Below are 16,317 nucleotides of genomic sequence, written 5' to 3'. Positions count from 1 at the left end.
TACTTAGTTCCTTGATAAGTTCCTGAGAAATTCTGTGTTTTTGCTATAGATTTAAATTAGAAAGCTAGCTCCATGTTAGCTAGTAAATGGATTGTTTTTTTTTTAGTAAATTGGATTTTTTTGGGGGGGTCTAGATCTGATTTCTTCAATATAAGGAATTTCCTGATGGAAAAACTCCCTCCTCTGATGTGGACCCACAACTTCTCTGTAGCTTAGAGTCTCAGTGAGTTGCCAGAGACTTTGAGAAATTCAGTGACTTGCCCATGGTCTTACAGCTGGTATATGTCAGAGGCAGAATTTGAACCCAGGTCTTTCTACCTCCTGTGCCAGTCCTCTAGCCATTGCATCTGTGCTGCAGATCATGGCAGAAAATGGAACAGTGGTGGAGATAGAGGTCAAGAACTGGGACACCGTGGAGCAATATCAGTAACTGAATTGAGTTCCATTTGGCTTAACAGTTATCAAGTGCCTACCAAGCATAAGGAGATCCTGCTAGGTTTTTAGAAGTCAAAGATTAAGAGTGATCCAAGGATGCTCTTGGGGGATACCATGGGATAAAGAAACCTTCTAGGGGCAGCTAGGTGGTGCAGTGGATAGAGCACTGGCCCTGGAATCAGGAAGACCTGAGTTCAAATCCGACCTCAGACACTTAACACTTACTAGCTGTGTGACCCTGGGCAAGTCACTTAACCCCAATTGCCTCACCAAAAAAAAGAAAGAAAGAAAGAAAGAAAGAAACCTCCTATGTGAAGATGACACTCCAGTAATTAAGATATACCCCAAGATTTCCCAGGACCATAATAGGATACACTGAGTTAGTTTTGGGACTAGTCTAACCTGTCCCTGAATAGGGACACTTTCTTTTGGGTAAATGGAAAGAAAATGGAAAATTTAGAGATGAGCTAGTAAAGCCTTGCTCTACGAGAAAGGTGTGAGCAGAATCCATGAAGGAATACAGATTAAGGCAAAAAGTCATCTGTGGACGTCAATGCACATTTACTGAATAATAATATATGCTAGGCAGCACAAGGGATGTGGAGGAAATGTGAGACAGTTCCTGACTTTAAGAAGTCTTACAGCATTTACAAAAAGTCAAGAGAGGTAACATGGGATAGTGATAGTAGACAGATGGAGGGTTGGCTTTGCAGTCAGGAAGACCTGGGTTCATCACCATTCAATGGAAGAAGAATTGCCCTTTGGAGTCTGAGTACTTGGGTTCAAATCCCAGCTTTGTGAACTCGGGCAAGTCACTTAACTTCTCTTGGCCTCAGGTTCCTCAGTCTGCAAAATGAGTCTTGGCTTCTAAAGCCCCTTCCAGCTTCGACTCTATGGTCCCATCTGTCAGTGAAATAGACTATCTGCCCTAGGCAGCTCTCTTTAATAAATTACAAATTGCTAGTCTGTATCAGTGAAGGGAGTTTCCATACTGAGAGGTCCCCAAACTGATAAAATCAAAGGTCTGAACCCTGTCTTGTTCCACCCTGTCCCCTATGAAAAAAAGAATTATACATAGATTTTTTGTTTTGTTTGTTTTTTATTCTAGTCTAGACCTATAATTTCACTAGTTTCTACTAGTTAATATTGGCAGCTCATCTGTAACTTATATTCTTGGAGCAATGCCTAGGGCAAGAGAGAATTTAAGTCTCTTGTTCATAGTCACAAAGCTACTTTATGTCCAAGGCAAGACTTGAACCCATCTGCTTTACTGAACGGAAAAAGCAAGGCTTTCTACAATATTCCCTGGTTCTAGGAGTGGTTCTAGGTTCTAGATTCCCTGCCATGAGTGAGTTTAGTCTATACAACGGTCCTCACAAGGCCAGTGTCCCCTACCAAATGTGTAGGGAGGTGGTTTGCTTTGGGTTGTGGGGTTGGGAGTGTTTATTGTTAATATATTTTCCTAATTCAATCCTATATTTCTATCTTAAGTAAATTCTCCTTTTTTTACCACTACAATGTGATATTATGTGACTGAGTAATTATTGGCTGGTTGTAGGAAAGCTATTTATAGGGGATGGCTCATGAGCATTAATTAAAAAAAAAAAGACTTGAATTCAGGTCTTTCTGACTTCAAGGCCAGCCTTCTAGCCATTACGTCACACTTCCTCTTTTATACACACACAGATGAAAATTATTGAGCCTAGCTTTTAAATTCTCTTGCAGACTGCGCCATCTTAATCTCTGATGATAAGCAGCAGCCATTTCTGAGATAGCTGAACAGGGTGAGGGATTCAGTCTCATAGCTGCTGAGCTAGGAGAAACTGTCTGGATTATAATGTGACACTTTTTACTTTTAGGTAAGGGAGCTAAAACCCAGAGAAGGCAAGAGACTTGCCCAAGGTCACACAGGTACAAATGTCACAGGCAGATCTGAACTCAGATTTATTTGCTGGTTCCAAATCCGGTGCTCTTTCTCCCACAAGCTTGCACTCTATTTACCCTGAGCTAATTGACCCTGCAGAAAATAACTGAAATGAACAAATTTACTGATTAATAATAATCATTATAATCTTTAATCATTTTTGTGCGGTAGTTATGGTCTTAAGAGAATTGTCCTATTTGCCTAGGATCACACAGCTAAGATTTGTCAGAGGCAGGATTCAAACCCAGTTTCTGGATTCAAAGCCAACTTTCTATTCACTATGCGGTGATGTACAGCCTACCATACTCCAGATATTCCAAAAAGCTTTCACATATTTTATCTTTGAACACAATCAAAACGTCTGCCTAATACAAACCATGGAGGCTGGAACAGAGAGCATTGAGCCAATCTGCGTACCCTAACTGCCTTGTTCTCCATCCTTTCTCAAAGAGGTCAGCACCTGGCTCACCATCTTCCTCTCCTTCCCCACACCTGCCCTTTTTATGCTAGACTTGACAACCCTGTGAGGTGGATGTGCTAGGATTATCCACCAGTTAAATGACCTGCCCATGGTCACATGGTGGTGTTATTCAGGACCAATAATGTCATGTGGTGAGATCTTGACCAGCACGTGATTTGGATTGAAGTGAGGCAGAGTTGCATAAAGTCATCAGTCTCACTATCTCTTCCAGGATCATAGAAGTCCAGTGGCAAGACAGAAGTTATGACGACTGGCTATGGCCTGGAATGCAATGGATGACCTTGGCATCTTTGATATCTGACCAAATTCTCACTGTCAAATAGATAGTAAGTGTCTAAGGCAACATTTGAGCTCAGGTCTTCCCAACTCCAGGTACAGTACCTACTCACTTGCATCACTTAGCTGTCTACTGAGGAGCACTTCACTTCATATTTGGTATCTTCTATGACTTTGAGAGAGTAAGCAATTTTGTGTATTTAGTTGACCAGTAAAGTAAAAGTACTGAGCTAGATTTTCCTAGAGGCCATAAAGGCATCAGACTTAACAGTTAGGGCCAGAAGGCTGTGTGAATCAATCAATCAACATTCATTAAGTGCTAACTTGGGGCATCTCTTACCTCATAATTTCCATGTTCCTAGTCCTCCAATAAACACATTTGTAGCTGTGTAGAAAGAGGATTCTTAGTAAGCAATGGGAAGGCAAAATGCATTTGGAAACAATTTTGGAATAGGATTAATCCTGGTGAATTAAAAAAAAAAGATTTTGTGCCATCTGGATAAAAGGACAAGGGATGAAAGTTGAGGGCTCATGAGGAGACTTAGAAACAGCTGTTGGGAGGAGCTATTTCTAACCTATTCTGAATGTTATGTTAGCATCTGATGAAAATTCTCTGGGCTAGCTAGGCAGCATTAATCAAGAAGATTCTCTTCCTGAGATCAATTCTGGCCTCAGATGGTTACTAGCTGTGTGACCCTGGGTAAGTCACTTAGCCCTCCTTGCCTCAGTTTCTTCACACGTTAAATGAGCTGGAGAAAGAAATAGCAAACTACTCCAGTATCTTTTCCAAGAAATTCCCAGATGGGATCATAAAGAGTTGGACCTGATTGAACAACAAGAGGAAAATTCTACAAGGTGTTTGGGAAATGCAAGATGCTACATCAAAACCAAGCAATAGGAAATACTCAGAGAATGAGGGAAATTCAATCCCTACTAGAGTGAAAATAAAAACAGAAACTTTCAGTAAAGTGATTAGAAACAAGAACAAAACTTTATAAAAACTCTGAGAGACAAGAACAAAAAATACATGGGAAAAATGTGTGAAATATGGACTCTACCTCTCTAGCCTTGCCTTGTGCTGTTCTCTTTTATGTGTCCTTTGTGCCAGACAGACTAGTCCACTCACTGTCCCACCTCTTTGTCTTTGCTCATATTTTCAAATGTGCCCTACCCCTTATTTCTCCAGAAATTCTGACCATCTTTCAAGGCCCCAGTTTCAAGGGCACCTCCTCTAAGTGGGCTTCCTTGATTCCTCCTAATCAGAACTGTTCCCCTCTTTCTGTGAACTCTTATAGCACTTTGTATATGTCATGGAACTTTCATATTCCACTTTTATTATACTTGTATATGTGTTGTGTCTCCTACTCCTACTAGATCCTTAGCTCCTTGAAGAAAGGGTCTCTGTCATATTCAGTTTTGTATTTCTCCCAAAATCTTGCTACCAAAGAATTGACCCTTTTAGCTGCATGCTGACACACATAGAATAATGCCTTATAAATGGTTATTGAATTGAATTATATGCAACCAAACTTTCTCCTCTCTTCCACCAAGAATAGAATTAGAAAATTACTATAAAATGCAAGGGTTTTTTTTTTCAAAGATAGGCAGATAGATTGATAAGGCATGGATTAAGTACTTACTATGTACCAAGCATTTCTTACGGATAAGAAAAGTAAAGAAGGCAGTGTAATACATTAGGAGGAATGTGAACTTGGGGTCAGAAGACCTACCAATGACTAGCTGTGTGATCATGGGTAAGTAGAAACCTCTCTGGGTCTCAGTTTTTCCTCTGTAAATTGGGGGCCTTGGACAAGATAAATTCCCAAGATCTCTTTCAGCTTTAACATTTCATGACCCTATGACGTAAAAGAAGGGAAAAGACAGGAGACAATATAAAAGTATAGGAAACTAAATGATTTTGTTAACAGGACATCATGAACATGGAATCATAGATTTAGATCTGGAAGACACCTTAGAGGTCATTGGGTCCAAATCTTTCATTTTATATAGATGAGGAAACTGAGGACCAAAGAGTTTAGATGACCAGCCCAAGTTAACATAGGCAGAGCTAGATTTGAACCTGGATCCTCTGTTTCAAGTTAATAGAAGAGCAGGAATTTACATTTCACTATCACAACACATTGTGAGATTTAGGGCTGGACAGAACCTTCAAGATCTTCTAGTCCAACTCTTTATTTTTACAGAGAAGGAAACTGAGGTCCAGAAAACAAAGCTTTTACTCACGTATCCAGTGGCTACTTCTCCCCCTGCTCCTCTGTCCCAATTACTTTGTGCTTATTTATCTGTGTATATATGGGCAGCTATGTGGTGCAATAGACAAAATGCTGGGCCTGGAGTCAGGAAGACTCATCTTCCTGAGTTCAAATCTGGCCTCAGACACTTCCTAGCTATGTCACCCTAGACAAGTCACTTACCCATGTTTGTCTCAGTTTCCTCATCTGTAAAGTAGGCTGGAGAAGGAAATGGCAAACCACTCTAGTATCTTTGCCAAGAAAACCCCAAATGGGCTCACAAAGAGTCAGACATGACTGAAAACAACTCAACAACAAAAATCTGTGTACGTGTTGTCTCTACCAATAGAATATAAGCTCCTTGACAGCTTTCCCAACCAGATCTTTGACAATTGTCATCCCCCATTCAATTCAATGAACGATGATGTATTTATTGACTGTCCCTGTGCTTTCCGTGGATCTGGAAATTGCCCTGTCCTAATGCGGATCAGCACCTGCTCTGCATCTTGGCCTTGGAGACTTATCTGGAGCTCTTGAGAGGTTCCCTTTTTTGCCTGGGATCCCCCAGCCAGTGTCTATCAAAGGCAGAATCTGAATCCAGATCTTCCTGACTCCAAGACTGGCCCTCTATCTGCTCCTTCGCAAATACTTCTTTACAAGTAACTATTAAATCCCAACTATTTATCTGGGTTCTGGGGATAAAAATCAAATAATCCCTGCCCTCCAGGAGCTTACATTCTATGGAGGAAGACAACACACACAAAGATCTATTACTGCAAAATGAGTACAGATAATTTCAGAGTCAAAGAGGGGAGGCCTGAAGGAGTGGGCACACTAGCATTTGGGCAGCACCACAGCGGACCCTCTCTCTGTGTAGGGGGATCTGGGCGGGGGGCAGGAGGTTCTCCTGATGACTTCAAACCAGGCATCTCTGCATCTCGGTTTTCTCATCTGTAGAATTAGGAGGTTGACCTAGATTTCTGAGGGCCCTTCCAGCTCTAAAATGCAACGATCCATTGAGCAGGCACAATGGTGGGATTTCTTGGAACTGGGAGTGGCTTTACAGCCCTTGCTTACAAACTCAGACAAGGACTAATGGAGGCCACATCAACTGTCCCAAGAGGACTCTCGTGTCTCGACATGTAATTGAATCCCATGTAGAATATCATGGAAAGCAGTTGTTATACAACATTTCAGACCTGTGAAAATCCCACCTGAGAAGCCTTTCCCAATGCTTCTCAATGCTAGTGACTCCACCCATTGGTTATTTCCAGTTTACCCCATATAGATCTTGTTTGTATGTTCACCTGTTGTTTCCCTTGTTAGACTGTGAGCTCCTTGAGGGCAGGGACCATCTTTTGCCTTTCTTTGTATCTGAAGCACTAAGCACAATGTCTAGTATGCAGTAAGTACTTAATAAATACTTATTGACTGACTAAAATTCTTTAAAGTTCTGAATTACTAAATTATTCAGTGATCAGATGGGTCTATGATCTAATTAACATGAGCATTTTCCCTAATGATATTATTCATGCAGGTGTTTCTGCTAATAAATGTTTAATAACTGACTCTTTGGGGGGGAAAATGTACCCATGACATACTTTTAAGTTTAATCTTCATTATTCACATTTTCTCCATCACTTTCTTGAATCTAGACAATCAGCAAAACAATAAGTCAAAGGGTTTGCTGCTTTCTAGGGCGTAGATGCTCACACAAAAATTTAGCAATTATCTAAAGGGGGAGTCTTGTCAAGTGCACCATTGCATTCATGCCTGCCCATTCAATGTGACATTTGTCCAGATCTTTTAGGCCACGACAGGGGCTCTGCCCTGCCTTCTAGGGTCATTCTTTGCTTTCTTATATTGTTGAGAGGACACCAGGGGAACCTGTGGGCTGCCCATCTGTTATCTTTTGATCTCACTCCATGATCAGACCATGTTTTTTTTCATATATGCAGTTCACTCACACCAAACTAAATAGTAGAGAGGCAGCACAGTGTATAGGATATAGAGTTGGCCTTAGAGCCAAGAGGACTTGAATTCAAGTCCTTCTTATGACTGTGTGACCTTGGCCAAGTCACTTAACTAATCATTGCTCTAAGACAGAAGTATCAAAACACACCACACAGGGCCAGCAACATTGCCAGGTGGACTAAATCGGATTAAAATGTAATTGGGAAATAGTTAACAAAATAAAAATATAACAGGACACAGATAATGTTAATGCGTGGTTTTCTAAGTTGATATGGAGCCCACAGGGATCCTTCTGTATAGGTTGAGTGGCCCGTACTTTTCTGTTTGAATTTGATACCACTGGTTTAGGGAGTTACCTGAAGGAGTGGGATCAAACTCAGATAGAAATGGGGACCACTAACTTGTACAGAAGGATCCCCATAGGCTCCATATTGACTTAGAAAACCACATATTAACATTATCTATGTCTTCTTGCATTTTTATTTTATTAAGTATTTCCCAATTACATTTTGATGTGGTACCTAAATTAGCCCCTTGGTTTACATCTCCACTCAAAACTAGAAATTGCAGAGAAGGTTCTGACCTGCATTGATAGAGTTCCCTACGTCAGTGAAATCATAGCGCTAGTTTCTATCATGAACTAAATGATAATTTTAAAATGCTGCCATTAATCTGTCAAAAAGACCCAATTTTTCACCTTTCCAAAATTAAACCAGAATAGAAAATCTAGCAGATTATGAATTCTCTTTGTGAAATCCTTAAATAGCCCAAATAATTTAGGTAGGTGTGAACTTTTAGATGAAGAATAGATGTGATCACTTTCCCACGTCCTGGGCATGTCATTTAGAACCTTCGCTTTCTTGGGAAATAGCAGATCAGAAGATCATAGATAGGGTCATGAATTTAAAGCTGGATAGGACATTAGCAGTTTTTCCTATCCAACACTCTTGTTTTTTGGATGAAGATATTTGAGGTCAGAGAAGGAAAGTGAGTTGACCAAGGTCACCCAAGGTCAACCAGTTTCTTTGATGGCAAACCAAAAGCTCTTTCCACTCGACCCATCTGCCTCTCACGTGGCTAGAGAGAGGAACTTAAGAAAGCAAGCCCCCATTCTTTAGGAAGTAGATTTCCTGGGAGTGATTGAGCTCATAAGAATAGCTGAACAGGAATTATGCTTATTAGTGTCATGAAACTGATGCCAGGAATCCTTTGAAGGACCAATTTCATGGTTCTTGTTCAGTCTCTCAAAAATCTCTCCAATTTCTCTGAAAGGTCTGTCCCTTTGCACTCTATTAAATTAGGAGAGCAGGAGTCACCAACATGTCCTTAGTGCAGCTATTCCTAGTGGATGTTCTTAGGCAAAGGATGTTCTGGCAAAGAAACACCCAACTAAATGAACAACAGTCATACCTCTGTCTGGTTCTTTGTGGTTTGGGAACTTGGGAATTGTTCTTAAAGGACAGGTAACTTACCTGAAGAAGAATTCCTCGTCTGCTCCAATGTTTGAAGTCTTTTCTTCTTTGGAACAGGAATCACTGAAAATTCCTTACCTGAAATGAGAAAAAAAAATGATACAAAATTACTTGTGAAAATAAAGATACAATATCATTCTGTGTAAAAAGCTTCCAGCTTTCTCCACTGCCCACATATAAGGAATTGTGTGGCAGATAGAATGACAGAGGTAGAAGCAGGCAGAGCTGGGGAAACCTCTGAATCTGGCCTCTGCCACCTATAAGCTATTAGATCACTTAACCTTCTGAAGCCTCAGTTTTCTCATCTGTAAAATGGGGATGATTAATAGCTGTACCTCGCAAGTGTTGCGAGGTTCAAATGAGATCATACTATACACATGAGGTGTCCAGAAAGTCTTACTGAGGTTTTAAGCTATTAATGCCTTCTGTATATAAATTTTTTTTTTTTTTTTGCCAACTTTCAACTCCTCTATAGATGGTGAACAGAGGCTGAAGGCCACAGCAGGAATCATGAGAGGCACTATGAATGAGGGAGTGGAGAGCCAGAGAGAATGCCTCAGGAGGAGCTGATTCCCTGGGAATGAATGAGCTGATGAGAAGAGCAGAACAGGAACCGGGCTGAAGCTTGAGCTCCAGATCTCTCTTCTGGGCATGTCACCAAAATCTCTGGGACTTCAACTTCCTTTTTTGGAGAAGAGGAGGGTTGGACTAGCTGACCTCAGAGGTCACATCCAGCTCTAAATCTCAGATCATCTGAAGATAAACAAAATCCTGTCTCCGAGGACTCTGACTCCCAGAAGTCACTTAACCTTTCTCTGGACTTAAAAAAAAAACAAAAACAAACAAACCAACAACTAATTGGGTTTCTTTATCTGTAAAACAAGAGGGTTGAACTGGATTTTCTTTTTAAAAGCTCTTTGCTGCTCTAAATCCTATGAATGTCATCACATCCCGCTATAATTCTTCTATAGTTTCTCTAAAGTTCAAACCTTTCCCCCCATTTCTGTGGCCATGACCCTAGTCAAGACCTCAGTATATCATCTCTGCATTACCAATCACTAACATATCTTAAACTGGTATCCCTATTCCCTCTGGGGCAGCGAGGTAGCGCAGTGCATAGAGTGCCAAGCTTGAAGTCAGGAAGACTCATCTTTGTGAGTTCAAATCTGGCCTCAGACACTTACTAGCTGGGTGACCCTGGTCAAGTCACTTCACCCTGTTTGCCTCAGTTTCCTCATTTGTAAAATGAGCTGGAAAAGGAAATGGCAAACCACCCCAGTATCTTTGCTAAGAAAACCCCATGGACAGTATAGGTGTGATTTGGTCCATGGGGGCTTGAAGAGTCAGATACGACTGAACATCAACATGGATAGGATAAGGTTCAATATATGGACAGAACCGAGGATTTCATGTTGTTTTCTAAGCCTTCTCCTAGCAGTACCTCACGTTTTCTTAGCCTCTACATGCTTCCTTTAGCAGAGACTACAATAATTCCCAGAATTATTTCCTTCTGCTCCACCTCCATAACAGTTTGGGGGCCATCATTGCATACAGAAGTAGAGATTGCATTCTTTTCTCCTAAATGAATTCCATCACAGTTGCCCATGTTGAAACTCATCTACAATTTTTCAGCTCATTCATAAAACTATGCAGTGTTATCTGTAAACATGGAGATTATCGGCGCCTAACTGGAAGATGGCCTTGGAGCCACAAAACAAAGATGAAATTGTTTCTGACCTCAGGGAGCTAATAATCTCTGGGTCCAATTACCCAGAGCTTCATTTTCTATCTTCAGGTCTTTTACTTATCTGTGATATTGTTCCTTAACCCAAAGGTGACTGACTGTTTACAAAACAGGTTTTAATAGAGAATCCAGTAAAAACTTTTTGAAAGCCTATATAAATTCAAATCACTCGGTTCTCCTTGTTCACATGCTTAATTAACCTCTTTGAAAATCTTTCACAGATTAGTCAGGCATGATTTTCCCTTACAAAATCGAGGTTGCCTTTTTGCTAATAGGTTATGCTTTCTTAAGTGTGCTGTGATGTAAACTTTTATTATAGATTTTCCCGGCTTCTCTGATTTGGACCTTCATTAAAGTCGATGATGTCTGATCATGACTTGGGAGTGATAACAAGTGTTCAAAGGCTTTGCCAGGACAATGAGAGCACTGTTGATAGAGTCAGTCCTGTGCTTTAGGAAGGTCAATTTGACTACTGAGTGGAGGATGGACTGGAGTGGGGAGAAACTTGAGGCAAGGAGACCCACTCATGGGCTATTGCAATGGTCCAGGCTTGAGGTGATAAAGGGTTGCACCAGGGTGGTGGCTGTGTCAGAGGAGAGAAGGGAGTGTATATAAGAGATGATAAGAAGGTAGAAAAAGGAGGACTTGGCCATTGATTGGCTATGGGGAGTGAAGGTGAGAGTGAAGAATTGAGGAGGACCCCTAGGTCGAGAGTCTAGGTGACTAGGAGGTTGGTGGTACCCTAGACAGCAAAAGGGAAGTTAGGAAAAGAGGAGGCTTGGGTGGGGCAGTGGTGGTAAAAATGACTCCAGCTTTATGTATGTTGGGCTTAACATGTCTACAGGACATCCTGTTTAAAATGTCTGAAAGTCAGTTGGAGATGAGATACTGGGAGAGAGAGGTGAAAGCTGGATATCTGGATCTGGGAATCAATTGAATAGAGGTGATAGTTGGATCTATGGGAGACGGGGAGATCACCAAGTGAAATAGTATAGCCGGACAAAACCTTGGGAGATGCTCATGGTTAACTGAGGAATGGTCAACAAGTAGGAGGAGAACCAGCAGGGAGCCATCATTAATGTAGATTGTCAACTTTTCTGGAACTTCAAGTCCTAGAGAGTTGCCTGGGGATACTAAGGTAAAGTGATTTGCCCAGGGCCATATGGTCAGGATGTTTCAAAGGCAGTACTGGAACCCAGGTCTTCTGTTTCAAGATGAGTTATCTATTCATTATTTCACTAGGGCAGCTAGGTGACATAGTGGATAGAGTGCTGGGACTGGAGTCAAGAAGACTGAGTTCAAATCTGGCCTCAGATACTTACTAGCTGTGTGAACCTGGGCAAGTCTCTTACCCCTGTTTGCCTCAATTTTCTCATCTGTAAAATGAGCCGGAGAAGGAAATGGCAAACCACTCCAGTATCTTTGCCAAGAAAACCCAGAAAGGGTTGGACGTGACTGAAATGTTCTATGAAGTCTGGATTCAGTCAAAGGGCTGCACTTGAGGACCTAGAGGACCATATGTGGCCTCGAGGCCACAGGTTCCCCACCCTGGATTTTTGAGAATGTTAATTTCCAAGCTGCAGTGTCCACCCTGGATGACCGCAGGAGTGTCGGCCAGGTATGGCTAATACTGTCTGGCTATAAGATCTTTTAGAATCTTAGGGTCTTTTCTAGAGAGCTGGCAGGGAACTTAGAAGCCATCTACCCCGATACTCTCATTTTATAGATCAGGAACTGAGGCATAGGGAGATTGAATGGCTTTCCCAAAGTCATTCACACAGTAAGTGTGTGAGATAGCCTTTGAACTCAGATCTTCTCGATTCCAAGTCCAGGGCCCTATTGCTTGCACATAGTGCCCAGTCCTGATCTCCACCCTCCTATATGCCAACTAAGTTGGAATTTCCTAATTGTGTATCCAGATGCCAAACCCCCACTTCCCCGTCCTAAGCCAGGCACAGGCTCTGGGGAGCCCGAGATGGAGGGTGAGGAGATGGAGCCAGGCACTGCACTCACCTGGGATTCTAAAGCTGCCACCACTAGCACCATTAGCACATTACCATTTCTTTCCAAGTCATTGAGGGAATGCAATAATCTTTGGTAGAACCGGTTAATCACGAGAAGCTTACCAAACAATATTGCCAGATACAGCATCATCACAAACAATATCATGAAATAATTGGCTCTAAACAATAACAATCTCCCAGCCTCCAATTCTCAATCCCCCAAATGCATCTTATAAATAAAATTATATCTTTGTTCAAAACGGAGTTAAATGAACAGAAAATAGCATTTTGGCTGTGAGTAGGAATAAATCGGACTTCCTCGAAGGCATGTACTCTGAATGTCTCAAATTTCTTAAATGTTCTCAAATGTCTTAAAATTTCAGGAAACTTTTAAATATCATTTTTTTTAAACAGTAAAAACTTGTTTGGAAAGGCATTCTCTCTTCTCCTATGCTATAAGCTTTCTCTTTCTCTCTTAAAACAACAACAATAACAACAGAACAATTCTACTAGCCATGGATTTGAAATTTAGAAAGAGATTTAATCAGACGATTCATTTGTCAGCCAAACATATCTGAATATAATCTTAGGCAGTTCTCAGCCTATTCCCACTACATTTAAACTCAGTATCATTATCCCTCTTCCTCCCCAAAATAGAAAATGCTCAGAAATAAGAACCTGCCGTCTTTAGAGAAGGAGTTGGAATCCACCGCTCGCCCTGTTACTCTTCTCTTTGGGTAACAGCAGTAGAGATAGAGAGGCACTTGCTTAAATAGCAGATTTAAGCTCAGCAGAGGCTGTCATTCATGGTTGAGATGTTGCGTGATTCCCGCAGGGAGACGACTACACAGTTGGCCATTTACAGAGCACAAGAGGGCAGTGTCTCAAAAGCTAACAGTGGCCCAGACCCCAGAGCCAATTCGTTTTCACTGAATTCACTGAACTCCTTGAACACATTCCACTGAGAAGCCTTATGCAAATGTTAGCAACATTATATATAGCATCCTGAGGAGTAAAATGCTCCAGCTAATTTTGCCAAGGTCTCCACCTAAGATTAACCCCCCCTCCAAATGAACCAGTTACTCATATGGGAACTCCAAATAATACCTGACATGGGAACAGAGCTTTCAACTTTTCCAAAGTACTTTTATATTCATGACCTCATTTTATCCTTGTAATAATAGCTGGTTTGCCAATTAACCCCTCTGTGCCTCAGTTTCCTTATTGTAAAATAAAAGTTGTCATCCAGTGACCTATTTAGGAGAGATTATTATTCTAATAAATATATATTCATTTTGAGAATTTGGGCTTTTGAGGAATAATGTCTGCCAAACGTAGATTTCTGGAATGGGATCTTCATTTCATAGATGAGGAAACTGAAGCACAGAGAGGTTAGGTGACCTCTTCAGAGTCACACAGCTAGCTCCTTATTCCTCCCTGAGGTTCCTTACATCATATTGTGCTGCCTGTCCAAGGGAGGGGTGGGGATATCTGCTCATTCAAGTGAGTTCTAGAAAGTTCAATTCAATTCAACTGCTATTTATTGGGCACTCACAGTGCTGGGCCCTACTAACAATACAAAAGGAGCATATGATGCTATTCTCCCATTTTCCTCGGGCTGGAAATGAAGACTACTCAGAAGATCTGAGTCCTAGTCCTGGCTCTGTGATGTACTAATTTGGCCAAGCCACTAACTCTTTCTGAGCCTCGGTCTCCTTATCTGTGAAATGGGGATGATAATACTAACTACTTTACAGGGCTTATTTTAAAATATTATGGTTCTTTGAAGTGTTGAAATAGAAATAATATTATTTCTCTCCCTCTCCCCCTCCTTTCCCCTCCCTCCTCTCCTCTGCTTCTCTGTTCCCTCCTTTCTCTCTCTCTCTCTCTCTTTCTCTCTCTCCACTTTGTATTGCCTTTACCTACATATCCTGTTCTGCCTGGCATTAGACTTATTTATCCTCATGTCTAGGCACCTCTACCAGCTTGAGAGCTCCTGGAGGTCAGAGACCCCCTGCCTCCCCTCTCCCACAACTCAGTTATCTTTTTTCTCACCTTATTTTCTAGCAGAGTGTATTGTGAATAGTAGGTGCTTAACATTTACTAGTTATATGACTCTGGGCAAATCACTTAACCATGTTTGCCTCAGTTTCCTCATCTGTAAAATGAACCGGAGAAGGAAACGGCAAACCACTCCAGTATCTTTGCCAAGAAACCCCGAAATAGGGTCACAAAGAGTAGGTCACAACTGAAAAACCAGTAAACAACAACAATAACAGGGTGCTTAATAAAATTGTTTTGTTGAATGGGGAGATGAACTATGCCCAGAAAACAGTTTATGATAAAAATGGTGAAGTTTGTGGGGCAGAAAGTGCTCAAATTCCTGAGTTGGAAGTCAGAACATCTGGGTTCTAGTTTCAGCCTTGTCACTAGCTAACTGTGTGACCTTGGGGAAGTCACTGGGCCTCTCTGGGTCTCAGTTTCCCCATATGTAAAATGAGGAGGTTAGAGATTTTGCTGAGCCCTAAAAATCCCATCCTATCCTATCATTTTATTCTATTCTGTTTCCCAACGGCCTGTACACCTTTGGACTTCTCCATCATATTCCTCACTTGTCCCTCCCCCTCCCCTTCTCAGCTTCGTTCTGTGTTGTCTTTCCCCCATTAGATTGTAAGCGCTTCGAGGGCAGGGATTGTCTTTCTCTCTTATATTTGTATAGCACTTATATGTGATATTCTGTGTTCTATAGGGCTCAGCATAGTGCTGGAGACATAGCAGGCACTTAACAAATGTTTATTGACTGTTCTGTTCTGTTCTATTCTAGGGATCAGCATCTGGTTGGAAGCATCTGTACCCGTGACTCTTCCAGGTACGGTCCTGGCTGCTCCCAAGCCCCAGTTTCTGAAGCTTGAGGCCTACCCAAAGTGCATTGAGTTAGTGATTCTCACCTCATTATGCAAACGTAGGCCATCTCAGCACAACTAGAAGATGACATTCTGACTCAGAGCGGGGCAAATGGCATAAAAGTTAACTACTAACATTAGTGGTCATCATTAGCAACAACAATGATTTAAAGGCCTCTTGAGTTTTCACTTATTAGTTTGCCTTTGAGGCTTACTGGGATTCTGGCAAAAACAGTACAGTAATGATGGTGCCAGTCTGTCCCTTCCTGTGAGCAGGAGACTCCCTGATTGAGCTGAGCGTCGCTGGGCTTGGGTTTTTTTTTTTAATTTAAATCCTCTGAGGAATGAGTATTTTCATCGCTCCCAACACCCTCTCTGCTGCCGACTATGGAACCGGCAAGGCAGACAACCAGGATAATTTGCATCTACTTCTATGCAAGGGTTTGGACAGCAAGACCAGAGACTCAGTAAGATGATAGAGTCAACTTGACGCAGAAATGATGAGCAATGGCATCTGAGAGAGAGACAGAGACCATAAAGAGAAAGAAAGGGTAAGAGAAAAGAGGCAGGGGGTTGCTGGAGAGAGGAGGGATAGATGTGTTGTGTTCTGAGAGAGAGACCGAGTGAGCATGAGCTAGTGAGGAGTGAGGAGAAAGAAGAAGGAAAGACAGGGTAGGGAGAGAGAGAGGAGAGGAGAGGAGAAGAGAGGAGAGAGAAGGAGAGAGAGTGGGGGGAGAAAGAGAGAAGAGAGGAAAGGAGAAGAGAGGAGAGGAGAGGAGGAGAAAGGAGAGGAGAGAAGGAGAGAGAGAGAGAGAAAGAGAGAGAGAGAGAGAGAGAGAGAGAGAGAGAGAGA

The 16,317-nt window shown here is 41.7% G+C and overlaps 1 protein-coding gene across 3 annotated transcripts in view; it reads right to left on the bottom strand.

The window, feature by feature from the left end:
• Positions 1 to 16,317, bottom strand: part of SMPD3 (sphingomyelin phosphodiesterase 3) — a 252,378-nt gene that overhangs the window by 143,418 nt on the left and 92,643 nt on the right. For all 3 annotated transcript variants that reach the window (XM_027847630.1, XM_027847628.1, XM_027847629.1), the window contains one exon: positions 8,815 to 8,892. The gene's annotated coding sequence lies outside the window, so the exon portion shown is untranslated. The remainder of the gene's footprint in view (positions 1 to 8,814; positions 8,893 to 16,317) is intronic.

Source organism: Vombatus ursinus, unplaced genomic scaffold (assembly GCF_900497805.2).
Source record: "Vombatus ursinus unplaced genomic scaffold, bare-nosed wombat genome assembly UNPS02005286.1, whole genome shotgun sequence".
Classification (NCBI taxonomy): Eukaryota; Metazoa; Chordata; class Mammalia; order Diprotodontia; family Vombatidae; genus Vombatus; species Vombatus ursinus.
Note: the sequence above shows the minus strand (reverse complement) of the source record. Positions and strands in the feature narration are given on the sequence as shown.